The sequence below is a fragment of the Felis catus genome, chromosome B1 (assembly GCF_018350175.1).
Source record: "Felis catus isolate Fca126 chromosome B1, F.catus_Fca126_mat1.0, whole genome shotgun sequence".
Classification (NCBI taxonomy): Eukaryota; Metazoa; Chordata; class Mammalia; order Carnivora; family Felidae; genus Felis; species Felis catus.
The window spans coordinates 173,323,298-173,350,856 of NC_058371.1; the positions used below are offsets into that span (position 1 = coordinate 173,323,298).

The following is a 27,559-nucleotide window of genomic DNA, read 5'->3' on the forward strand; positions in this document are numbered from 1 at the left end:
AGGGAGTCCGCGTGCTGGACCTTATTTCCACTCAGTAAACAAGTGTTGAGCACAGACCGCCTGTTGACCCAATGCTAGGGCCTGAGAATGAAGCAATGAAAAATAGTGGGCCCTTTCCTCCAGCCTCAACACGTCAAAACGTCTCTCAATACATCCACTTCCCTAAGAGATTGTGGTCATTTCATATTTTATTATACTACTTTAGCTTATTTTTATTTTAATAAAAAAAGATTTATGTGCAGAAGAAAAACATTATTGGGGTGCCTGGGTGGCTTAGTCGGTTAAGTGTCCAACGTCAGCTCAGGTCATGATCTCACCGTTCATGAGTTCGAGCCCCACATCAAGCTCTGTGCTGACAGAGCAGAGCCTGCTTGGATCCTCTCTCTCCCTCTCTGTCTGCCCCTCCCCCACTCTCTCTCTCTTTCTCAAAAATAAATAAACATTAAAGAATGTTTTAAATAATAAATAAATAATGTGTACCTTTTTTAAAAAATGGAAAACATTATTTTTTCCTCTCTTTTAATCCATAAACCTCAATGACATTTAAGACTGAATTAATTTCTTTTTTTTTTGGAATATTTTTAAAGTTTTTATGTATTTATTTTGAGAGAGACGGGGCGCGGAGGGGCAGAGAAAGAGGGAGAGAGACAATCCCAAGCAGGCTCCCAGCTGCCAGCACAGGGTCCGATGTGGCACTTGAACTCACGAATGGGGAGATCACAACCTGAGCCGAAACCAAGAGTTGGACACTCAACCAACTGAGCCACCCAGGTACCCCAAGACTGAATTAATTTCTGATAATATAAACAGGAAGTGACTGTCTTTTCAAAGTTACTAAACAAATAAAGCCAACCATATTTCCACTGGAATATTTGACAACACATTTTTTTAAGTCTGAGAGAAGAACTCATTCTCTGACTAATTAAAACCCATTTAACGTAATAAAGTAGACACTCTAAGGACCTCCTTTAATAGAGAAAACTTTATTAATCTGAGATGAGCTACAATACGAATTTAGAGGAAATAAAGTCCATTTCTGGAGAGAAAACCAAACATCGCTAAGTGGGAACATAGCCACACTGGCTCCCCAGTCGACTCCACGCCATTTGACAGGTAGCTGTCTTCTCCGGTTAGGAACCAAAAGCCAAATTCCCTCCACCGATGGCTGGTGATGTTTTTCCTCCGGGAAGGCAGATTTGCTCCTCTGCCGTCTCTCGCAACCAAGTCAGGCTGATCTGATGTTCTGACACTTCCTCTCTCACCCAACAGCTTCCCACTGAAAAGTGAGACCGTTCTGGTCAACTAGGTTTGTTCGTGGCAGCAGAGGGAGCTCGTCGCAGAACGAGAGTGGCACGGTCTGTCCTCCCAAGGGAGAGGACACAGCACACCATTCTCTCTCCCAGAACCCCCGGAAGTGTGGTCACCACAAGAGTGGCTCCTAACCTGGGTTACGGGGCCTCTGAGTAACAACATGCTTCTCAGAAGATCACGTGTATGTGTTATGGATGATGTAGCCGCACAACTCCAGCCATGAATACATCTCTACGTTTTCAAAAGAGAAGCTTGAACTGAGGTCAAAAAAGACTTCCCTAGAGTCTCGAGGTTTCGAAGGAACTTGTCTTAATTAGTAGATCAAAGTGGTTTGTATTTAACACATCAAATAGACAGATGAGAGGCCATTAGACAGATGGTAGATAGGCAGCCAGACAGATGATAGATGGATTGATTTAGAAGTCAGATAGACCTAAGTTTAAACCAATTACTGTCAGAAGGAGCCTTGATAAGGTACTAAGTCTCGCTAAACCTACATTTCCTTGTCTGTAAAATGGACTCAGTTACTTCTCCAGGTGGTATTAAGGCATAAATGAAACAGTGGGTGCAAAGTGCTTAGTGAAGTGACTGACACAAAGTGAGCCTCGATAAACAGGAACCATTCTGCAACAATGCGCAGCTTAAGCGGGGCCAGTCACCCGGTGGCCAGACGTTCCCCTGGTCGCCAAGGGTGAGACAGTTTTGCCAGGGAACCCAGCTTGATTTCCTGGTTCAAAAATCACACCTGTGAAACTCAATCCAGGTGGGAACTTCTTCTGGTTGACTCTGCTAAAGCCATGGTTCATTATCAAGTTATTTCTCCGGGTCACTCTGAGGTCATCTCTTAATCAATAACAGCCAGAGGGAGGGGGGGCCGCGGCGGGGAGGGGGGGCACAAAATCTAGCCGTTCAGGCTTTGCCTAGAAGTCCATCATAGCACCTCTCTTTTGTTGAACATTTTCTGGGTACCAGGCACCATGTCCAAGGCCTCCTGCACATCAGTTTATTTGATCTTCTAATGATCCCCGGGGGGAGGGGGGGGCGGCTACAGTGATCCCCATTTAAAGATGAAGAATTTCAGGCTTGCAAAGTCCAGTTATCTGTCCAAGATCACAGCTAGCGGGTGGTGGAGCCAGCATCAGAGCTCTTCCCACCAGGCTTTGCTTCACAGAAAACCATTAATCCCCCTTTTCTCTCCCATGTCACGTGTGTTTATACTGCACAGGAGAACAAAAGATGGTTTAAAATTCTCGTTTTTCTCACCTGCTGAAAAGCAGTCCGGCCTATTGTTACTAATCAGGCTGTACCTGGCTCCCGGCTCTCCAGGCGATCCCTCCAATCCTCTTCATATGGCCTCTCCACTTACCCTCATTCCTGCTCCGGATTCTTTCTGGCCTTTCAGAAAACAACTGGCAACAGTTTAGCAACTAGTTTAAATCTCTTTAGCTTGGCTAAGAATCCCCATTGCAGGGGCACCTGGATGGAGCAAAGCAAGAGTGCCACCTGGTGGCATATTTGGGTCACTGCCAACAATATTCCTTGGACAAAGGTGGGCTCGCTGTCGGGCTGCAGGTACAGGGGGACGGACCAGCGTTCACGCTGTCTGGGAACCACTCCTAGACAACTACAAGAAACAACTCACCACTGTCTAGGCACTAACTTCATGAAACTCAAAGTCTTACTCAAATACAAGTTTGGGACTTTAAAGGCATGCATTTCTTGGTTCCAGAGCCTAGGGCTGGGATTAAGGTGAGGTAGGAGGCATCCCATCCATGCAAGGGTTGCATCTCATCTGCATTTAAAATTTTGAAATCCTTGGGACGCCTGGGTGGCTCAGTTGGTTGTGTCTGACTTCGGCTCAGGTCATGATCTCACAGTCTGTGAGTTCAAGCTCCACGTCTGGCTCTGTGCTGACAGCTCAGAGCCTGGAGCCTGCTTCGGATTCTGTGTATGTCTCTCTCTCTCTCTCTCTCTCTCTCTCTCTCTCTCTGCCCCACCTGCACTCATGCTCTGTCTCTCTCTCTCTCTCAAAACTAAATAAGCATTAAAAAAATTGAAAAAAAATTTTTTTTGAAATTCTTTTCATCGTGGATGTTTGCATTAATTTTGACCTTTTAAAAGTGCATTAAAATATGTTATCTTAATTACTGAGTTTTGGGCACTCCCCCCTGACATCATGCACCCATGGAAAACTCCTCTTGCTTCACCCTAGTATGGGGCTGCTGAGGTCCTCTGACAAAGGATTGTTTCCTTTCAAAGCTCTGTCGGTACCTGAGCTACAACAGCTCCTGTGGTCTCCTTGCTCATCTGCCTTTGTTCTATCCCATCTGAGAATGGCCTTGGCATCACCACCATCCCTCCTACCCAATTCGCCAACTCAAGTCAAAAGAAAGTACCCAGACGGGGACACACTTCAGTGTAATTGCTGGGGAGCCTGACAAAACACATTTGCTGTTCACTGACCTCCGCCCATCACCGACCTCTGCCTGTCACCGACCTCAGTCCATCTCTGACCTCCACAGATCACTGCTCGTGAGTGGGCAGCTAACTTGCCTCCCTGCTTTTGCCAGGTCCCAGACCACTGGGCTGCAAGTCTGAGCAAAGTGCACTTGTCTACACTGCATGCCAGCCCAGGGTCTGCCTTGGGGTGTCGCTTTCTCAAGAATGTCCAAGCTGAATGCCCACATCAGGTCAGATAGCCACAAAACTCAGCGTCTGCACTGGGTCACGCCAGTCCCCTGATCCATGGCTCAAGGCTAGGAGGGAAGTTCTTTACCTGGAACATATGAGTGGGTTGGGAGGGGGGGGGGATGATTCTGGAAACGCCTGAAAATTTACAGAAATGATGTGTATTTTCTGGGGAGATGATTTATCACTTTCTTCCCATTCTCCGAGGAGCCCTTGACCCCACAGAACGTAAGAATCACAGCCGTCTCCATAAAGTCTTCAGGCTCCATCAAGGGTCTGTGTGAAAAATACAAGCGATCTCTCCATGCCTGACCTGGTAACAAGTGTCAGCGGCCCCATCTGTGGTATTTAAACAGTTGGGAGAGTCTGAGAAGGGCCGGAATGGTCTTCAAAATTCAGAGGAAGGAAAAATTCCTTTTCCTCGATAAACTGGAATCTCAGGTGGATACTGAGAACTGGAGAGTCGCCACTGCCTTCTCTGCCTTTCCCTCCCTGAAAGATCTTTCGGCCTTGCCATCGTTCTCCGGCAAAGTTCTTTTGCAAGATCTAGGCTTCCCTCTGGAATACTCTTCCACGCTTTTGGCATCCTTCACTCATCCTTTCCGTTGAGCTATCTCGACATTTCTAAACAGGGCTGGGCACCTTACACTCCTGTTACCACGCAGATGACTTTTCTGGGTTTATTTGTGTATTTACCTATCCTGCCCATAAGACTGTGATCCCAGGAGGGCAGGAGCCCAATCTTACTCATTTCTGCATCCCCAGCACCTAGCACAGAATCAATGTGTGGGGGGAAAAAAAAAAGTTACGTGGATGAATAAACAAACAGATCCATGGATGAATGAATGAATGAATGAATGCACAGCTCCCCACCCTCCCCACCCCCGCACATACACACCCCCATGCCTTCGTTTCCCAGATGAGGCATGTGAGGCAGGGAGGGACATTAGCATGCCAGTGAGACCGAGCCCCCAGGGCCTCCCCACGGGAGCCGCACCCACGCCAGCTGCAGCTGCGCGCTGAGATCATGCAGAACCCCGAGCCACTCGGCGGCCACCTTGCCTTGTCTTTCCTTCTTGTTGCTGCTCCTTGGCTCAGCGCGCACAGTAGGGAGACGCTGACCCAGGGAAATCAGAGGCAAGCAGGCGGTTGCCGGCAGGTGCCAGCTGCCCCCCCTCGGCGGGGTCTGGGAAACCGGAATCTTCTCTGTGACTCTCTGTCATTACCACAGTGAGGACCACAGTGAGAAACGATTTGACTCTCTCAAACTTTCTTCAACAGCAGGACACAGAGAGCTGAACCTCATGCCCAGAAATGCATCGTCCATGAACCTAAAACAGCCAGTTTTACTTCGCTTCCTTCCCCCCCGGAATTAGATTCGGGAGAAGTCGGATAAAATCTCCGGCCGGGCGGCCCCAAGCGCTGCTTGTCCCAAACACATTGCAGAGACTGGGAAGAGAGCTGGAGGAGGGTGGCCTACCCAGCTGGCCTTGTTCCTGCTCTCAAGTGGGGGGTGGGGGTGGGGGGGAAGCCTCTGAGGAAATTCGTGGGCCCCAACACAGCTGTGGTCGTTACTGAATCATTAGATTTGCCACAAACAAGATAAAAATTTCAAACAACAAAGAGGACTTTTCCGTGGTCGGCTGAACGGGGTTTCTCATTGTGTTTTGGTTCCTTCTGGCTCCCTCACACCCTGACTGCCTTTGCCAGAAAGCCACAGGAGCCCCTGTTCCTCCAGCAGGCCTGAGGGGGGGCGAAGGATTTTTGGTTTTTAAATGTAGGTAAATCCGGAAAAGACTCGGGTTTTGAGTCATTGTTTTGTGAGCAGCAGTTGGACCTCCTCTTGCCCACTTCTCAGAATTAGAGGCCTCCTCTCTGAGGGACACAAAAGCCCAAACAGGAAAAGAGAAGACTATCCCAAATTCATAGCTAGGAAAAGGGAAGTCACTTCGCTGTTTGTCCTCAAATGTACACCCTATTCAGATTCTCCACCTCTTCCAGATGTCGGGGAGAAATAAGCCACTTGTCCCTGATCCCACAGTTTTCTCTTCTGTGTGTGTCTTACCTGTCACCCTAGACTTCAGACCTCTCTCTGTTCCCTTTCATACCTACTAAGTGCATAATAAATATTATTGTCTGATCAAAAGCCTGAAGCCAAATTAAAGCCGAGAGCATTTTTATAAAATATGAATTATTTAGAAAGTGTTACTAGAGGCCAAGCCCTTTATATCATATTTTAATGCTCACTGAAGTCCTGTAGGGGTGGGTGTTTTTTTGTTTTACAGATGAGAAAACTGAGCCTGGGAAGGCTTCTGGGAGTGCAAGGTGCTTCTCAGTGGTGGGGGGTTGAACTCCGGGACAGTCTCACTGGCAAAGCTATGCTCCTCACCTCTTTGGACTTCCCAGCATTTCAGCGGATGACCCAGGAAAGCTTTCACTTATTGGGCACAGTAACCAGGACCTAAGGGACCAGGACACGGTGTAAAACACGGCAGGACTCAGAGCAGAAAAAGGTTCACTAGCATCCAAATCGTTAATGCTTTCCCAGACAGAATGACAGGGACTGCCCAGGCCAAGCCCTCATCTCCCAAATCCCACCCTTGCCCCCTAACCATGGCCAGCTCTTCTCTCCCAACCACCCTCGGTGAGTATCAGGAGTAATGTCCTTTGTCTCCTCCCCTAACTAGCCCTGGGCTGGAGCGTGGCACAGTATGGTGGTTCTGAGTATGTGTGTAACTGCGGACCTTTGCCCCAGTCATGCTCGTAGCCAATATCCCTGAATCGATCCCAATACTCCTTGCTACAGAAGACAGATCAGAACTCAGAATCATTCTCAATACAGCATTCCAGACAAACACTACCGATCCATCAGCGTTGTTCTGAGATTAAGCCTGTTTGTCATTATTGGCATAGCAAGTGATCAGTGGAATTTAATTTCCATTCCCTTCTACCCTTCCTGCCTTCCTTCCTCAGTGTTTCTGGGATGGGTAGAGGGATGGATGGATGGATGGTTGGGGAAATGGATGGATGGATGGATGGATGGATGGATGGATGGATAGAGGAAGAGAGGGAGGGAAATAGGAATGGATGGATGGATGGATGGATGGATGGATAGATGGATGGATGGAAGAAGGGATGGATGGATGAAGGGATGGATGGATGGAGAAATGGAGGGAGGGAAGGAAGAAAGGAGGGAAGGATAGAGGAAGGGAGGGAGGTAAATAGGGAGGGAGGGAGGGAGGGAGGGAGGGAGGGAGGGATGGAAGGAGGGAGGGAAGGGTAGAGGAAGAGAGGGAGGGAAATAGGGAGGAATGGATGGATGGATGGATGGATGGATGGATGGAAGGATGGATGGAAGAAGGGATGGATGGATGAAGGGATGGATGGATGGAGAAATGGAGGGAGGGAAGGAAGAAAGGAGGGAAGGATAGAGGCTGGAAGGGAGGGAAATAGGGAGGGAGGGAGAGAGGGATGGATGGATGGATGGTTGGATGGCTGGATGGAAATTAAGTTCTCCCCTTACACAGGAGCTCTGGTTGGCACCACTCCTAATTCTGCTGACTCCACTCAGTGCCAGTGCTTCCTTGACAAAACTTGCTCTTAGCATGTGGCATTTGTTATAGGAACTGGTGAGATTCCTGGGTCATTCTGAGGCCATGGAGGATCTTCAGCGTCAGCACTTTGTTTCTCACTCAGTCTCATTTCCTCCCCCTCTAACATATGCCTGAGCTTAAAAACATCCACTCACCCCATACTTCCTTCTTCTTTTTAAAGCTCAAGCTGACAAGAGAAATTTCTTCTCCCACTCACCACTTTTTTTTGTATACAGAGAAGAAAAAATACAATTCCACTGTGGGGTGCATAGGAATTGCCAATGATTAAAAACTTTTCTGTCTCTTTGGAACCATCATCACCCTTAACCTATACCATTAGTTGCCTAGAGGTTCTGAATCATCCCATGATTTAGTTATGCATGGGGAAGCATGTTTTTCCAGGGCCTTTTAAGAAGCTTTGGCTTTTGGTTTTGAACCAATCAAGTTATGGTGATAACAGAATATTCTTTCCCTAGCAAAATACCACGTAGTGTTCAAGAGGAAGAACATGTTAAGAAACTTTTATTCAAGTCACTTTGAAGAGGAATAAAATAGCTCTTATAAAGCAACATTTTTGAGATTTGAGTACAAGTAAATCAGAAGCATATGGATTGTGTGCTGTGAAAACATACTTTTGTTTCCCTGGGAAGGAAAAAAAAATACTTGGAAAAAATATATTTTATAAAATGGCATATATTAGAAAATAGCTGGAGATTTTTAAGAAAACCAAAATGTAGCAGGAATGGTCCAGCTCTAGTTATTAATATCCTGGAACCAGCTGGGGAGTAAAATTAGGTGGTGAAATTATTGTAGCATTCTTATTCTGAGCTGGAAAGGACACATTTCTCATATCTTTCTCACAAAAGAAAAATGATATACTGAGACCTAGGAGATGAGGCTTTGTGTTTTTCCTTTGTTTTGATATCAGTTCTGATAATAATTCTTATCACTGAACTCATAGACTAGGTAAGAGTGTGTAGGTAGGGGGGCGCCTGGGTGGCTCAATTGGTTAAGCATCCGACTCTCAGTTTCGGCTCAGGTCATGATCTCGTGGTTTCGTGGGTTCGAGCCCTGCCTTTGGCTGTGCACTGACAGTGCGGAGCCTGCTTGAGAGTCTCCCTCTCTCTCTCCCTCTCTCTCTGGTCCTCCCCTACTCATACCATCTCTGTCTCTTTCAAAATAAACTTAAAAAAAAAAAAAAAGAGTGTGGAGGTAGATATGGGGTCCCAGAGTCAGACTGTTGCCGCAAATCATGGCTCTACCCCATTAGACATGGGACCTCCACAATCCATTCACCTCTTTCTATGCCCTTGTTTTGTCATCTGGAAAGTGAGACAAAGACAATGACGATGATGACAATGAATTACTACACTTACTATCTGGGAAAGCACTTGGAATAAATGTCTGATGCACAGAAAAGTTCTCAGTAAATGTTGGCTCATATTATTTGTCTTCTTGCCTAGAATGCTCTGCCACTAGATAACTCTATGGTCCAGTCATGCACTTCAAAACCTGACAAACCTTTAGGTAGACTGAGGAAAAAAAAAAAAGAAAGAAAATGAAATGCAAGTGGTGACATTACAATCAACTTGAAAGAAATAACAATTATGAGGAAAGAATACAGTGAACAACTGCACCCCAGCAAATCAGATAATCTACATGAAATAGCAAATTCTTAGAAACACACCAATTACCTAAATTGACTCAAGAAGAAATAGAAACCACAACAGACCTATTACAAGTAAAGAGAGTGAATCGGTAATCAAAACCTCCCATTGGAAGAAAGTTCAGGACCAGATGTCTTCACAGGTGAATTCTACTAAATATTTAAAGAAAATTTAATACCAATCCTTCTCAATCTCCTCCAAAATATGGTAGAGGGGAACACTTCCTAACCCATCGCATGACGACAGTGTTCTTCTGATACCAAAATTAGTCCCACAGTTCTTTCAGAACTCTGCCCTCCCCTTCCATATAACTATAGTCTCACCTCCTCCCATACACATATGCATTCCCTCACCTCAACTTATTTTTCATCATAGCTCTTATCACTACATGATATATACTTATTTTCCTATTGATTGATTGATTCTCTTCTCTCACTAGAATGTGGGAGTTCCATCAGAGCATGGAATGTTTTTTTCCACGGAATAACTTCTTAGGCATGAATTTTCCACGCCTAAGATAGTGCCTACCGCATAATAAGGGCCTATAAAAATGTGTTGGGTACATATATTGTCTAACCATTCTTTTACTGAAAGAAAATAAAGAGAAATCTAGAGAGGACCTGGGTATTGCAGAACTCCAAGATCTAGCTGACTAGAAGAAAATTCGCCTTCAGAAGCAGATAACCAAGAAAGTGTTATGTCAGGAAAACAAAGGGAAATGAGATTTCTGAAAAGCAGGGACCAGTCAGCAGTGTCAATAATGCTGAGAAATCAAGTACAATAAGAACCAAAATGTCCACTGGATTGAGCTGCAGATTATTGGCCACCTTCGTGAGAATCATTTGGGAGGTGTCATAAGGCTAGAAGACAGAAGCCAGGTAACTTTGAGCAGTAGATGAAGGAGGCAGCCCATTCTGATAAGATTTTAAAGAAGTTTTTCTATTAATGAAAGAAGACACAGAGATAAGGAAGCTGCTAGAAAGGGCAGGTGTCAAGTGAGGATATTGTCTTTAAGTGGGAAAGATCTGTAAATGTCTAAAAGCACATGGAAGGAACCCAGTTGAGGAGAAAAGAAGTTGAAAATACAAGAGAAGGCAAGGTTCCTGGAAGGAAAGGTATGGGAGGCAGACCATAGGACTGGCTTTAGCAAGGACCAACCTCTCCTACACTCTCAGACTGCAGGAAGGCAAGACCCGGAGAGCCCCTTTGACTTACCCACCAGCCCAACCAGGACCCAGGTCTCCAGTGTTCTTTTTACTATGCAGTTTTTTCTCTTGCTCAAATTAGAATGTTCAATGAGACGTGAGGAGGAGAGGGGATTAGAAATCAAAACTGGTAAATAAAAAATGCCTACTACAATACATTTTGTCATTGAAGACTTTCTTAGGGAGGGTGCTTCTTCCCACTCAGGAGCTCTTTCCCCAGCAGCATGAACCCCATTAGCAGAGTATCTCCCTGGAGCCCTTCTTCACCCCTCCCCTGGACAGCAGAGGGACTTACCTAATTGAGGAATCTGTGAGAAGAAACCAAGCATGCACAGCCCAGCCCCTTCCTGTCTCTTCTTCCTTTTAGGAAATAGCAGAGAAAACATGCTCTAGATGGCTGTCAAACCCATGGCAAGCACAGCAGTAAAGCTCTCCACGCTTCCCGTGTGTGGAGGCCAGCAGTGGTCTGCTTCTGCCTCTGACCAGATCAGCTGGTGCAGCCAGCATGTGGACTCACAATTAGGAAGTCCATTTGGCCACAGATATATTCCACTTTCTCCAATGTCAGCTTTATCAATAGGAAAGATGTTATTTTGGTGTCTCTCTGCCTCTCTCCTTTGTCTTTTTTTTTTTTTCCAGTGGGTTCAGAAAAAGATGAGAAGGAAGGGAACTAATTATTCCAACAAAAATTAAACTATTCAAATCGGCATGTGAAACTTCATTCTTGAAATCATTCTTTTTAAGACAGAAGGACCAAAAAATCATAAGACACAATATGACTATTTACTGATATGATTTAAATAGTGAAAGTGCATTCTTTTCAAGGAAGAACACCCCAAAAGGAGAACATGAGGGCCTGATATTTCATAGATGTGTAAAACCCAAAGGATCTGCTTGCTTAATTCATCTGGATCGAAGTACAAAATCACAGTTGATTGTTTGACTCTTTCCAGGATTCCACTGTTTTCTGTCTGGAAACAGCCACGGCCACATCCACAATTCCAAACTTGAGAAAATGACCCAGAATTCTCACAACATGTGAAGAGCACAGCGATGACCATCCTGTGAGGGTGGGAGAGAAACGTGCCAAAGTACATTCTTTGTTGATGAGAAAAAATTCACTGACAATTGTAAAATTAGGTGTTTGGCACCATATTTAGCCATGGAGCCAGTTTTCAACTCACTTCTCTCCAACTTTTTCAGTGCCAAAGAGTTGCTCCTAATAATCATCTCAAAAATAGTCACTGTCACCTTCTCCAATTACTTCAGTCTCCATATTTCAAATTGAAAAATATTGGCCTTGACTGAACAACTTCTCCCAAGTTGCTATTTGGAAATTTACCAGATAAGCTTTAGGTCTATCAGTGAAGACCAAGATTAGCAGCAAAATCCCTCTTGCAATTTTGCTTGAAAGCTATTTTAAGAAACAAAGGGGCTAGGGATTATTCAATGACTTTAAGGCACATCAGAATCTGTGGGAGGTTTGAAGTCGAGGGTGGGAATGTGGGCAGGACTAAGGGAGCTGGTAAAGGCAAGGTTGAAGGAGACACAGCAAAACTCAGAGCAGAAGCATATGGTCTACACTCCATCCAGGTCCTGCAGTGAACAGCCTCCAATCATCTTACATCCTTGCAACAGTTGTTTGAATTCAAAGCTCCCAGAGAGAGGATCTGACCACTTTGATTTATAAGAGCAGGCACTTCCCTCCACCATCTGCCCTCCCCAAAGCAGCCCATGGTGGGAAGCTCCCTAAAAGACAGAAGGAGTACAATTGGAATGGTAGGATTGGGTGCTGGACAAGCGACCCCCATACTTGGGCCCCATGGGGAAGTCCGGTGAGCATCAGTTCGGTGGTTTGATTCAGCCATGATGGTTTATTGCATGGTGATCCTGAGAGCCCTCATTCATCCAAACACGATTCAGTACATGTGATTAAGTCCTTCTGAGTAGAGATACATCGGTGAACAAAACAGACACAGTCCCTGCCTTGATAGAGTTCACAGCCTTCTCAAATCATCCACTTTGACTTATAGGCCACTGAGCCACCCTCATTGTTAGAAGCTCACAGTTGCCATAAAACAATCCCATCCAAACCCTAGCCCTGGTCTGACAGAAAGTCTGGGTCGGAAGGACACCACTGCACAGACTTGACATACTAAGGACTGATATTCTGAGCTCAACTCATCTGCAAATTGAAAAATGAGCTTGAGCTCGGTGTGGACACAAGGAAATGCAGAATGTGACCATGTCACAGGGGACTGATCACCAGCAGGTGACCCTGAGGGGTCAGCAGACAGCAGCATAGCTTGCTGGAAACTTTGTACCTAGTGATATTAGTACATGTTAGTTCAAACAAACGTTTCCATTTTGGTAGATTATTTTGTAAAACTGCTAATTTTACATTCGAAGAATGCACTGAACTACCTAAAGTGTGTAGTGTGTGTGTGTGTGTGTGTGTGTGTGTGTGCACGCGTGTACATGTGTTCACTAGAAAGTATAAAAAAGCGTTCAAATTTTTTCCCTTGTTTTTCATGGTGACATCTGGGCATCCATGGTGGTCAATGTCATGGAAAACTCGGGAGCTTCCGGATCTAATACTCTCAGTTATTGATCTGTGTTCATGGCCTTGGAGAAGTTTCCTAACTTTGCTGAAGTTTGTTTCCTCATCTATAATATTAGAATAATACTATCTGTCCTTTGTCATGCACTGACCATGTGCCAGGCACTATGCTGAAAATTTTTAAAGATTTTTCCCCAAATCCCTTTTGCTTACTTTTTACTTATACTGATTTTGCAAACGAAGAATCAGACATAGAACAGTTAAGTAATTTGCCTAAGATCATGGAGCTGATAAGTGTAGGAGAGGTAAGTTTTTAATCCGGGTGTGTCTGACCCCAGAGCCCATATTCCCCAACACCTCATTCTACGACTTTCTTACTGGGTGCTTTTGGTAGGACAGGATCAGATCAGGTGACCAAAACCCTCAAAATTCTCCTCCACAATCATCAGCGACTCGAGCTCCTTCTCGTTGCTTTACCATGCTCAACAAGTGGTTTCCACCTCATGGTCTAAGAAGGCTGTTCACATCCAGCCATCACATCCACGTTCCAACTGGCATAGAAAAGAAGAGACAAAACGGGGCATGTTTCTTCCTGTTTAGGACACTTCCTCAGAACCGCACAGAACACTTCTGCTTCCAACACAATGACCTCATGGGCACACGTAGCCACAGGGGAGGCTGGGCTATGTGGTCTTCTTGTAGGAATTCATGTGCCTCGTTTAAAGAAAAAAAAAATGTATAATTATATTATTAAGGAAGAAAGGAAAGGAGAGCACTGGAGGACAATCTTTGGTGCACAGGATAATGGAAATGATGAGGGAGAACGTAAAAGAAGCACCAGCTCACCGCCTGGCACGTAGCAGGTGCCTGAACGTAATGCCATCACTTATTACGGTTGACCTCCATCTGGCATCCTGCAGGACCCCAGCAGAAAATCACAGATTCGAACCGTGAAGGAAAGGTCACAGGAAAAGGGTAGGAGAAGGAACTACTGTTTTAAATCACCATCGTATTACGGATCGGGCCTCGTTTCCCACACGAAAGCGCCGCCTCCGCCCATCTGCGGCAGCCTGAGGACCGCGTGGAAGGTCATCACGAGAAGGCGCTTCAGCAACCGTCCCTGGCGGCATCCGTGCCCACCACGTGAGCCGCGGGGTGATGCTATCACAGGTGACCGCCGGTAAGTAATTTCTACCGCAACGGTTCATGGAAATGCAGTTTTCATTACAGTAAGAAAATTGAAATCTCAGCCAGCCTCTGTGGGTTGCATCTGGCCCATTCCTCATTTCTCCTAAGATTGCGTGTTGTTTTCATTCCCCTCCTGATTAGCCTTTATCATGAAGGGTAGAGGGGGAGCAAGGTGATTGAAATCCCCAGGAAATCTCCACCTCACACCGCCATTCAGCAATCTTCCTCAACCATCCAGATACCAGGGCTCTGATCAAGTGGGAAAGGGCCATTTTTTAATTTGAGGTGGAGATATTATCTAGTAGGGAAGGTTCCAGATGGCTGGACTGAATTGAAGTGACAGACAGGCAACCAGTGTGGAAGGGGGAAGAGGAAAGGGAGAGAGGGAGGAAGAGGGAAAATGGCGGCACTGAGGGCCCCAAGTCAGCGAAAAGCTCTCAAATGCACCGGACGACTTCCCTTGGGTGGGAGGCATTTGGGGCATGGATACTATGAATGCCTTTCCACACAAAGTATGTTCTCGACTCGGTTTGCCTCTTGCTCTTTGAATTGCAAATGATCTGTGGCTGCACAAAATTTCTCCTTTGTTGGAAAGACGTTAACTAAACATGCTGCAGGCTTGCTCCTTCAGAAGCCCCTTTCGTCTCAATTCAGGGTGGCCGTCCCCCAGCTCCTAATCTCTCACGCCCCGTGTCCTTTCCTGTCACTGCCGGCTCCTTCTTTGCAGCTCATCTTTTTGTGCGCCACCCACTCGGCAGAGTAAGCAAGGAGCTAATAGATTCGCAGCAAAGAGAACATCTGCTTAGCCACGCGAGTCAAAGCGCGTAATTTCGTAATTTTGTTGAGAAAGCAAAAGGGCACTTAGACATCCTCCCCTTGGCAGAGGCCCACCCAGTTTCAGGTTTTATCTCTTCCCTGTTTTTTCCTGTTACTGCTCATCATATGACCAAATGGGTCCTGGCTGCCATTTTCTTAGCCCCAAACTGATACTCTATCAACCACGTGCAAGTAATTTCCAGAAGAGTGACTACGGTAAAAATCAGGGAGGAGGAAAAGTTTGATTTCAGCAGAGAGCCGGACTCAAAGTTTTCCCATAACCCACACATGTTCAAGCCATGACCAATTCAGCATGGAGTAGTGACGGGGAGATTCATCTACGCCATCGTGGAGAGCTGTCTGATTGCTCAAGATGTTCACAGGAGGGAAACTGCCTTGCCCCTTATTTTGTTTACTCATTCACGCATCTTCGGATTCTTCTTTCCCGGACTCTGTTAGCAGATCCGTGTTTTGCCATGGCTGACAGAAGTTCATAGGCACTGGAGCTACATTTATCTGTTAGTCTCTTGGAGGGCATGCTGTCCCTGCTTGCAGGCAAACTGGGATTCTGGAATGATCTGGGGATCATTTCACTGGTCAGTGGGTTCACGTTCCCTCTCCAAGCCTGGAAGCTTCCTTGTCCCCATTCTTACTCTCGAATATTATTTCATTTGCACCTGTGTACGCGGGAGACCTTTGAGCCTGGAGATGGCTGGACTGCCAGGAAACTGACAGAGTCCGACTTACCCTCATCTTTTCCTTTCGCGTCTCCGACTCCAGCGGCACCACAAGGTGTCCTTCAAGATCTCAAACACAGCGCTGCTCCCTGCTCCCTGGTCTTCTGCAAATGGGCCGGCACTGCCAGAGGACAGACGGTGGACCAAGGAAGGAAAGGCTCACAGGTTATGGATTTCAGAGCAATGAGGAACCTCAGAGACCGTCCATGCCTGTCACTTTACGGAGAGGAGTGCCACGGTCAAGGCTGCGCACAAAGCCACGGCAGAGCCAGGCCAAGAGATGGAAACTCCAGCTTCTGATTCGGGGCTCTCTTCGCTGTGCCTGGTGTGCCTGCTGTAATGCTGGCTGATGGCACTCCCCAGACCCAAGAGTTCCCAACACTGTATGAAGACACCAAAGAGATGTAAAAAGTGGAACCGTTGACAGAGAGAAAGAGGCAGAAACTTCTTTTTATTTATGGCCAGCTGGTGTTTCTGTTGGCCTACTCACGATGGGAGAATTGAATGGATCTGAAGGACGGGAGGACAGCAAAAGAAACGAAGCAAGGGGGTCAGAAGAACATGCCAAGGCGACTGGCCGCGTAAGCAGTGGAAGCGACCCGCACGGGTCCAAATCCCAGCTCTCTCCCTAGCTGTGTTGCTTAACCTCTCTGCACCTCAGTTTCCTCAGCTGTAAAATGGACATCATAGTACTGTCTGCACTGTAAGTCTTTTCGTGGAAGGTTCTCAGGACAGTACCGGACACATAGCTGGCCACGGTTATATTCATTCCCAGGGAAGGAAGCGTGAGGCACAGCCACGAGAAAAACACAAGGTGTCTGTCAGGCAGACTGCAAATGAACCCCTCTCCCCGTTTCTGGCAGTGTTGCTCGGAGAAAGTACAGTGTGATGCCAAGGGCCTGCGTTCGAAAAATGGTATGAGTGTGACGCTAAAACGGAGAGGTCTCGAAACACCGTGGCTTACAGAACAAAGAGGGTTATTTGTCCGTCAAGGCACAATCCTGATGTGAACTGTGCAGGTCACTGGAGGAGCTCTGTTTCTTTGTGATCATTCGGGAACCATGGTTTTTTCCAAGCGGTGACTCTGCCAACCCCTCCGTGTTCTTGTCAAACCGAATCAGCCCCATATCCAGATTTTAGCCAGCAGGTAGAAAGGGGGTGTGGGGAGGAGGCGTACCCATCATCTTAAGGCTCAAGCCACAACGTAGCACCTTGATGTCTGCTCACCTTTAACTTGCAAGAATTTTGTCATATGGTCACATCACCCCGACTGCAAGGGAGGCTGGGGACAGAGTCTAGCTGTGCAGTCACCAACCCAGAGAGGAGGGGAGAGACACCCACGTTCAAATCCAGTTCTCGTGATTACTGATGGCGTTTAGGGGCGAGTTACGGAAACGCTTCCTACCTCTTCTTGCTCTCTCCTTTAACCGGTTCTCTAGTGTCAATCACCCTTCGATTCTACAAGTATTTCTTGAGCACCTACTATGTGCCGGACACTGTTCTAAGTCCAGAGGACACAGCTTTGAACAAGACAGACCAAGCCGCCTTCGCTTTGAAGCAGATTCACTATAAAGCTAATGAGGAGACTTCCAGGGACTTTTTCTTTTCATTCCAAATCAATATTCATTTTCATGCTGAATTTTATAGTCTTTTCTTAAAATTGTTTTTCTCTAAGTTTATTTATTTATTTGAGAGAGAGAAAGGGGGCACAAGGGGAGGAAGGCAGAGAGGGAGGGAGACAGAATCCCAAGCAGGCTCCTGTCAGTGCACAGAGCCCGACGTGGGGCTCGATCTCACAAACCATGAATCAGGACCTGAGCCGAAACCAAGAGTGAAAACCTCTCTTTTTACTGAGATCTCTCGTTAGGATTGTAAAAGAAACGATAGACACCTAGGTCTTGAGACATTTTAATGATCATTTTGTCAGAACTTAAATACGCTCGAGACTTTTCAGGGCTACTTGTATCCACACTGTCCAGGCTTCTCCATGCCCTAGGTCCCAACTAGCCTTTTCTTACCTCCTACCCTGAACACCTACATGCAATTCCTTATCCTAGAATGAGTTCTTAAGTCACAGAATTTTAGGGTGAGAAGGAACCTTGGTGTTGGTGAGTCCATTCCAGAGATATTACCGACCGGCCCTGAGACTCGCGGTGAGTTTACGGTCAAGCTAAGGGAAAGCCTCAATCTCTGCATTCCTAGGTCTGTAATCAAAATCAGTGACAGATGAAAGGTGCCTGCAGTGTTTTGTGACAGCAGAACTTAAGGCAGAAGTTGTTAAATAAACACTCACGGACGTGGCCTGCCAGATCCACCCACGTCGTAGGTGGTTATGAGCGTTCACTGAGATAACACATGTTAAAGCACACGGAACGGCGTGAGAGACATTTAAACGTCAGTGGCGGATACTACTTTGGTGGCAGAGCAAGGGGAGTGTCCCAAGACCAGATGTGGTCCCCGTGGGAACAGGCGCAGGTGTGGGGCACTGTGGGGTGGTCTTGGGGCCTGTAGGCATGAACAGAAGACCTCAGCAGAAAGGGGCTGGCCGTTATACCTCCGGAATCCCAGGAGCTGGGGAAGGAGTCATATGAGACCACCCAGAGGGATAGAGACCTTCAGCCTGGGTCAAGGGAACCACAGGAGACGGGGGGCCCAGCTGGAGGCCTCTGCAGAGCCCGTGACAGGGCCAGCTTTAATCATCTGCCAGGCCACCCCATGGAGGCCAGCTGCCGGCCCAAAGGGCTTAGGCCACCCAGCCACGTGAGAACGATCTTATTCCCTTACCTCTCCCCTTTCTGGGCTTCATTCCAAGCACGGAGGGAAGCAGCAGCTAGCAAGGGGGAGGAGGTGAGCAGAGGGGGAGGCGAGGAGAAGGGCCATGCCCCCTTTCCCAGGGCAGGCTTCCAGGATGAGGCGGGTCTGAGCCAAGGGAGAAGAAAAGATTTCAGGCTAAATCAGTTTCAGAGTTTTAACTATTACCTGGGACTTAGAATGTTAAGGTCCGAAGGCAGGCTACTTCTTTGCAACTCAAAGGCGTGTTGTATTATCTGAGCACGACAGCAAGTTCACTGGCCCAAGTCATCATTGGAGGGAGGGGGCTGCCGCCGCCATCGAATAAAATTGAAGGAGACAATGGGGGCCCCCACAAAACTTGGATCTGCCCCTACTGCTCCCAGGGGCGAGAGATGATAGACAGATGGAGAGAGAGAGACAGAGGGGAAGAGTTCCATTTGGTTCACAAGCCCTGTTTCATGCTCTTGCAGTGAGCCAGTTATACACGATTTTAATTTGACAGTCATTCCGGCTGTGTCAAAAACATGCAATGCTATTTCCTAAATCGTCACTGTCTTTTTAAAAAAAAAAAAATGTTTATTTATTTTTGAGAGACAGAGGGAGACAGAGGCTCTGAAGCGGGCTCTCCACCAACAGCCGCGATCCTCCCCATGCAGGGCTCGAACTCACAAACTGCGAGATCATGACCTGAGCCGAAGTCGGCTGCTCCACCAACTGAGCCACCTGGGGCACCCCCTAAATCGTCACTTTCTGCCAATAAGAAAGCGCATTTTTATTCCACTCTAGTGTGCTCGCTCATGAGTTAAAAGTAGTTTTTGGACTCCCTTTTAAACTTCCTGATTGCACACGATAGTTTTATCGTCTATAATCCTTTCACTCACTGAAGCCTCAGGGATATATATCATGGAGGCCATGTTGCTCTGAACATGGCATGAGCTCAAAATTGCAGTCACTGACTCCTCGTGTCTCCAGGCCACGGAGTCCCACACGGTGTTTTCATGTTCCTTGAGGCCTTCCCCATCACTCTCTCCTGACAGATTACATGTAGTCAGGTCATTCATTCATTCATTCATTCATTATTTATTGGATTGGGTACCCCCTTTATGCCCAACACCCTGTGGGGTGCTGGAGATAAAAAGCTGACAGCTGACCAGCACACAGACCCTGCCCTCGAGGCACACACCATCTACTATTTCATGATTCACTGGGTATTGAATGATTGTGATAACAGGTGATAAGGACCACGCTGGCATTATAGACAAGGTGCAGTGGCAATGGGTCAGATCAGTTTCACAAAAGAGAACAGCATCGGGCTAGAAGGATCAGTAAGACTCTTCCAGGCGGAGGAACCCCTTGCATGAGTCAGGATGGCCTAAGTTATGCCATGGTAACAAAATGACCCTGAAGCCTTGGTAGCTAAATATAACTAAGATTTATTTTTCACTCGAGTCACGTCCAAGGCCGGTCAGCTGGTTCGGGGGTGGGTAGGAGGAGTAACAGGCAAGGCTCTGCTCTACACAGTCCTCTGAGGCCCGAAACAAGCAGAGTCCATACGCTCTAATAGCCCTACCATCCAGAACATGTGGCTTCCAAGCTGGCCCTGCAGGGAACAGAAAGCTGGAAGGTAACACATCGAAGGTGAATTCCTCAGCACAGAGGTGACAGAGATAATTTCCATTCCCACTCATTGGCCAGAACTAATCACCTGTTTCATCAGGTTGTGAACTGTACAGGGCCACGTGGCTGTTCTGTGAGTGTGGCAAACGTCTCCGCTACAAGCTCAAAGACAGGAAACCATTTCCTACGTTTAGGAAACCGAATAGTTCAAAATGATTAGAGAAGAGAGTGCAGACAGGCAGTAGCAAAAGTTGAGTTAAGAAAGGTAGGGGGAATGGGGCGCCTGGGTGGCGCAGTCGGTTAAGCGTCCGACTTCAGCCAGGTCACGATCTCGCGGTCTGTGAGTTCGAGCCCCGCGTCGGGCTCTGGGCTGATGGCTCAGAGCCTGGAGCCTGTTTCCGATTCTGTGTCTCCCTCTCTCTCTGCCCCTCCCCCGTTCATGCTCTGTCTCTCTCTGTCCCAAAAATAAATAAAAAAACGTTGAAAAAAAAAATTTAAAAAAAAAAAAAAAGAAAGGTAGGGGGAAGGGGCACCCGGGTGGCTCATCTGGTTAAGCGACAGACTCTTGACTGTGGCTCGGGTCATGATCTCACGGTTTGTGAGTTCGAGCCCTGCATCAGGCTCAGCACTGACAATGCAGAGCCTGCTTGGGATTCTCTCTCTCTGCCTCTCTCTGCCCCTCCCCCACTCGTGCTTTCTCTCTCTCTCCCTCTCTCTCTCTTTCTCTCAAAATAAATATATAAACTTAAAAAAAAAAAAAGGTAGGGGTAAGATGATGGAATCTTACCTTGCGTAAGAGTTTGGACCACCGTATGTGCAAAGCAAAGCTTTTGAAGAGTTTTAAACATAGTATCACAGTCATTTTGCATTTTAAGTGCATCCCTCATGAAGCAGCATGCAGGATGAATTAGAAAAGGATTGAGACAGGAGATGGAAAGACCAGTTTGATTCCCACAATTGTCCGGGTTAAAGATGATGGAGGAACTAAAATAGAGTCACTGGGAATGAATATGAAAAACGTTAAAGAGACAGTCAGTAGAACTTCATGACTGATTCAATATGGAAGAAGGAGAAAAATAAGATGACTTTCTATTCTGCTCTAGATGAATCTCGGTGCCACCCGTTAAGATAAGGAATACAGGAGGATGAATGGGCTTGGGGGGAAAGACACTGAGGGTGATTTGGGACCTGAATTTGAGTTACATAATGTGTTTGTTATGAGCTGAATTATGTCTCTCAAAAATATATGCTTGGGGCGCCTGGGTGGCTCAGTAGGCTAAGTGTCTGATTGTTGATTTCAGCTCAGGTCATGATCTCACGGTTCGTGACACTGAGCCCTAAGTCGAGCTCCATGCTATCAGCGTGGGCCTGCTTGGGATTCTCTCCTTCTTTCTCTGCCCCCCACCCCCACCGCTCTCTCTCTCAAAATAAATAAACTTCAAAATAATCAAATAAAAACTTTAAAAAAAGATATGTTCAGTGGGGCACCTGGGTGGCTCAGTCAGTTAAGCATCCAACTCTTGATTTCGGCTCAGGTCGTGATCTCAAAGTTCATGAGTTTGAGTCCTGCGTTGGGCTCTCTGCTGACAGTATGGAGCCTACTTGGGATTCTCTCTCTCTCTCTCTCTCTCTCTCTCTCTGCCTCTCCCTCTCTCTCCAAATCAATAAACTTAAAAAAATTTTTTTAAATATGTTCAGGTCAACCCTCCCCCCCCAAAAGCTCAAAATGTGATCTTATTTAGAAATAGGGTAGTTATAGATCTAATTGGTTACTATTAGGATGAGGTTATCTGGAGGAGAGTAAACCCGTCATCTAATGTGACTGGTGTCCTTATAAGAAGACAGCTAGGTGACCACGGAGGTAGAGATTGGTGTGATGTACCTACAAGCCACGAAACACCAAGGATTGCCAGAAAACATCAAAATCTACAAGAGGCAAGGAAAGACTCTCCTCTGTGTTTTAGAGAGAGCGTGGCCCTGGCAACACCTTGATTTTTGACTTCTAGCTTCCAGAACTGTGAGAAAATAAACTCCTGTTGCTTTAAGCAGTTTGTGGTACTTTGTTACAGCATCCCCAACAAAGGGATACAGGCATCCAGGGGGAGCTGTCCAGTTGACAGTATGGGTGAGGGCAGGCCCGTCTTCTGAAAGCCCAATGTGGGGTTACTAAGCAACACGGAGTAGGCTGGGGCACATGCTGGAGGGGCTTTCTCTTGCCCAGGGAGGCGAGGAAAGGGAAATGGGGAGGGAAGCATCACAATGAAGATGACGTTAGAAGAGGGCTTTGGAGGAGAAGTTGGGATGTTTCTCTCCTAGCTGATGACAAACTCCCGGGAGCCAAGTCTACGTATCTGACAAGTATCTGACAAACATTTATTGAACACTCTTGCGATGGGCTCTGTGCTAGGCTCTGAGAGTATAATGAAGAGGGAACAGGCACAGACCCAATCTTCATGCAATTATAATTTACTGGGGGAGACAGACTAACGCCCGTCAGTATCAAATAACCACCCAGAAAAACATACAGGCACCCACTCTGGTTAAGTGATATGAAACACATCACCAAGTGTTAAGAGAACGTATTTCAAGGAAGTTGTTTAAGCCTGGAGGCTGTGAAAGGCTTTCTGAGGAAGCGAGGTTTGAACTGAGATTTGAAGTAAAGGAGTTAATTTTACATGAAGAGGGAAAGGGAGGGGTGAGTCCAGGCAAAGGTTCTGGAGCCAGAGGGGAGGCTCGTGCAGATTTGAGGATCTGAAAGAGAGGCAAGGTCACTGCAGCACAGAAAGGAGGGGGCGCTGACCCTGAGAGGAGGCAGTAGCCTGGAGAATGGAGGGAAGTGAAAAAGCCAGTCAATGACTTTCAGCAGGGATCCAGAGAGACAAGATGAAATTTTTGTTTTTGTTTTAATTTTAAAGATCACCTTGATGAGAACAGTTGGAGAAAGTCAAGAATGGAGGTAAACAGGGGCACCTGGCTGGCTCAGTCAGAGGAGCATGTGACCCTTGATCTTGGGATCATGAGTTCAAGACCCACACTGGGTAGAGGGGTAACTTAGAAATAAATACATGGGGCGCCTGGGTGGCTCAGTCGGTTAAGCGTCCGACTTCGGCTCACGTCATGATCTCACGACTTGTGAGTTCGAGCCCCACGTCGGGCTCTGGGCTGACAGCTCAGAGCCTGAAGCCTGCTTTGGATTCTGTGTCTCCCTCTCTCTCTGCCCACCCTTGCTTGTGCTCTGTCACTCTCTAAAAAAAAATAAACTAAAAAAAAAAAACAAACAAACAAACAAATAAACTTTAGGGGCACCTGGGTGGCTCAGTTGGTTAAGCGTCCAACTTCGGCTCAGGTCATATCTCCCAGTTCATGGGTTCAAGCCCTGAGTCGGGCTCTGTACTGACAGCCCAGACCTGGAGGCTGCTTTGGATTCTGTCTCCTTTTCTCTGCCCCTCGCTTGCTTGTGCTCTGTCACTCTCTAAAAAAAAATAAATAAACTAAAAGAAAGAAAGAAAGAAAGAAAGGAAGGAAGGAAGGAAGGAAGGAAGGAAGGAAGGAAGGAAGGAAGGAAGGAAGGAAGGAAGAAAGAAAGAAAGAAAGAAAGAAAGAAAGAAAGAAAGAAAGAAAGAAAGAAAGAGGAAACTTTAGGGGCACCTGGGTGGCTCAGTTGGTTAAGCGTCCAACTTCGGCTCAGGTCATATCTCCCAGTTTGTGGGTTCAAGCCCTGAGTCGGGCTCTGTACTGACAGCTCAGACCTGGAGGCTGCTTTGGATTCTGTCTCCTTTTCTCTGCCCCTCGCTTGCTCGTTCTCTGTCTCTCTCTCAAAAATAAATTGAAAAAAAAAAACATTTTGAAAAAAGAAATAGACTTTTAAAAATATTTTTTAAAAAAAGAATGAAAGCAAATAGAACTATTCAGAAAGTACTGTACCGGTCCAGCTCAGAGAGCACGTTGGCTTGAGCAACGCAGCAGCAGAGGAGATAGAGGATTTAAGTGTTTCTCTAAGCACTCAAGGGAAAAATGAATGAATGAATGAATGAATGAATGAATGAATGAATGAAATCAACTGTCTGTATCTGCAGCTATTCCACACTCTTCTCTGTCTTCAGGTTTCAAAATACTGTCTCTCTGAACAGTGACATTGATGCCTCGGTGCAAAACATCGTGACATCTGATAAAGGCTTAGTCTATGAAGAGGAAATTAAATGGTGCTCTGAGGAGACGGTGATACTCCTTCCAGTTGGGAAGAGGGGGCCCAGAGAAGAGAGAATAAGAGGTTTGACCCCTGAAGATCTTCACAGGTCACAGGGGCCCCGAGACAAGGACCTATCTGAAGGGCCTAAGGCACCTGCCAGCCACTAGGCTTTCTCTCCTCTGATCTTCCCTAAGGAGCATGACTCACAGGCCCTGTGTACAGAAGGGACGTACCGTACAATCGAGCTCTCCCAAGGCACCCTGCTAGGCAGCATTATCACTCGGAAAGAGGTTTCGCGCTTCTGTAGTTAAGATTTTCCTCCGCTGTTGCACTTACCCTGAGACCCGGGGAGAATGAAGTCTGGACCGTGGCCTTCACATTACACAGGAGGGTGTGCTTCTTCCCGGGGCCTGGCACATACCTGCAGTTCTCCTGAGCATCAGCTCTCTAGCTCCTGAAGGAGGCAGAGCTGTAGTCCTAGGAGCCAAGAGACTTGGCCCACTTTTGCAACTTGGGATGCGTTGAGTTCAAATAATTCGCTTGTTTGGGTACCTAATTAGATTTAAGATGCTGTACTAGGTGGGTCTTGAGTTCATTTTCCTTCTCCATCATGCCAAGGAAGGGCGGAGTTCAGAGGCATGAAAGGCAGTCAGCCGTCTTTGAAAATCCATAGTGTCTCACAGTTGATAGAATCTAAAGGGTATTGGGATATTGCTTCGAATCTTTCCTTCTTATTCTTGTTTAATAGATGCTGGAATGGACTCTCCGGAAACAAAGAAAAACCAGACTCTGAAATCTAAAGAACAAACTGATGGTTACCATAAAGGGGAGGTGGGTGGGGGCGATGGGTGAAATAGATGAAGGGGATTAAGAAAACACTCATCATGATGAGCACTGAGAAATGTAGAGAACTATTGAATCACTATATCGTACACCTGAAACTAATATAACACTGTATGTTAATTATACTCGAATAAAAAAATAACCAAATTAAGGCAATGTTTTCATCCTAATTTAACCATGTGGGAGCTACTTATGAAATGATACAAATGACTGAATATTATCTAGTAATGACATCATATCCACATTTACACCCAAATTCCAATGACTCCGAGCTCCCCTTGCCAAACAGAAGGACCTGAGCCCCTCTTTGAACCCTCCCTGTTATTTCCAGGCGATTCTGAAGGGGCCTCAGTGTCTTGGCCACAGGAGCCACACAGAGCTCTCCATCGGGTTTTTCTTCAGTGAGTCACCATCGTTGGGGGCCACCAAACAGAGCCGTAAAGAGACCGCCCATTGCTGGCAGTGCTGAGACCGCCTCCCCAGCTCTGTTGGACAGCTTGCCATTTGGGTGCTGAGGCCTAAGCCCAGAGTCTCCCAGTCTTTCGTGAGGGCAGTCCCGTTAGACGATGGCTCCTACCCATCTCCTTGGAGAACGCTCAAGCCTGATTCCAAGGAGGGTTGAGGACAAAGGCCATGACATCCCTCTCTCGCCATCCCTGTTCTTTCTGTGGGGCTCCCTGCACACCCCAGGCCTGTGTCTCCCCCATTCAGTCACACAAGCCCCAGGCACATCCACGGAAATCCAAAGAACTCCCTCCGCTGACTGCATCAGAACCTCCTCTCCTGCCTGCCCGGACACACACACACACACACACACACACACACACACTCACACACACACACACGCAAATTAATATATGTACAGAAAAGGAGCCAAAAGGTCACACATCAAGGAGTTTTCACAATAGCAATGATCCCCGGAGGGTGAGTGTTGTTTGGGTGTTTCTCATTTTTTGTCTGCTGACATAACCCCTTACTCTGCTTCTTTGTCATTATTTTACCTTGTGATGCTTTCATTATGTATTGATATGCATTCTACATTTTATTATCTAATACTTTCATTTTTAAAAATCACTTCAGATATTAACATTTGGCTGATACCTGGAAACCCTCCAGTTTATTTTTGGTCTTCCTATAAGTCGCTTGCAAGCCTTCAGGAACTGTTCTTTGAGCGTTTATCTGGCTCTGTGTCTCAACCTAATACGGAAGCTGGCGAGAGCTGGCATCTGTGCGCCCTCACTGTGTGCCAGGCTCCGTGCCAAATGCTTTCCGTGCATTGAACCAAGCCACCCGCCCGAGAACTCTGGGCGGGCACTGTAACCCCCACTAACACTGATGAGGACACAGCTCTTTAGAGCCAACATAAACCACAAGGCAGCACAGGATGGATGCCAGATGCGTGGTGCAGAGCCCCAAATCCTACAGGAGACAAGAGGCCCAGAGCCCTTCGGCGGGGAATCTGGTTAGGGCGCTAGTCCGGGGGGGCTTCCCGAGGCGTTGGCCAGCCGGATCTCCCCCTCCCAGGGCAGTCCTCTCCTTACCCCAAACCCCAGCGTCCTGGAAGAAACAGACGAGGGCTGGGTCCTCTGTGGAACCTCACCCGCTCCCACCCACAGGCTCTCGCGGAAAGTCAGCAAAACTCGGCCAGCCCACTTCAGAGCGGCCGCGGTCCTACCACGCCCGCCCCACCCAACCTCCTGCAAGAGCTTAAGTCAACAGGCGCCGAAAATCAGACGGCCATCTTGGGATAAGGGGAGGAAAAAAGTCCCCAGCAGCTGCCGCCTAATTGGCGTTCGAAAAGGGAGAGGCTTCCAAGTGCAGAAATGAATTAAATGAGCTTTTTTCCCCTTCAGGGTGGAGTACCAGCTCCACGTCTCCACCCGAGTCACACCCTAGCTGCGGCTATTTATAAGATCTAAGTGCCAGATGGAACCTGCCAGGGCGAAACAGAAAACAGAGGGCCGGACGAAAGGCAGAGGCCCCGCGAGCCCCGAGGGGAGCAAAGCCTGAGTGAGCGGCGGGGGGGACCGCAGGGCGAGGGTGCGGAGGCAGCGGGTGCCTCCGCCGCCCCTCTCACCCAAGCGGCACTGCCCCAGCCGGCAGGAAATTGGGAGTGCGGGCTGTTGGATGCTTCTCCTACATTCCACAGCCTGGGGCCCAGGGCCGGGTGCTGGGCAGGGACTCCGGGCTGTACCTGTTGGATCAGGAGCAGACAGCAGAGTCCAGGAAAGCCCGCCCGGCCAGCGGCCAGCTGCGGGGCGGGGCGAGGCGGGGCGGGCCGCTGGGGTGGGGCCCAGGTCCCAGCAGAGGCTGGAACACCGTGGAGCTTGGTGCTCAGAGTGCAGAGGCAGG

The 27,559-nt window shown here is 47.3% G+C and overlaps 1 long non-coding RNA gene across 3 annotated transcripts; it reads right to left on the reverse strand.

The window, feature by feature from the left end:
• Nucleotides 1-964: 964 nt before the first annotated feature.
• On the reverse strand, nucleotides 965-27,477 carry LOC102900581. Of its 3 annotated transcripts, XR_006597144.1 has the most exons (7): nucleotides 26,749-27,394; nucleotides 24,701-25,160; nucleotides 13,871-20,158; nucleotides 13,403-13,575; nucleotides 10,760-11,526; nucleotides 6,389-6,460; nucleotides 965-1,276 (listed from the first exon to the last, which is right to left on the reverse strand). It is a non-coding gene; the product is annotated as an uncharacterized LOC102900581 (long non-coding RNA). The 3 variants fall into 3 exon arrangements; XR_006597145.1 differs by lacking the exons at nucleotides 6,389-6,460; nucleotides 26,749-27,394 and adding an exon at nucleotides 27,402-27,477; XR_006597143.1 differs by lacking the exon at nucleotides 6,389-6,460.
• Between the last annotated feature and the right edge of the window lie 82 nt (nucleotides 27,478-27,559).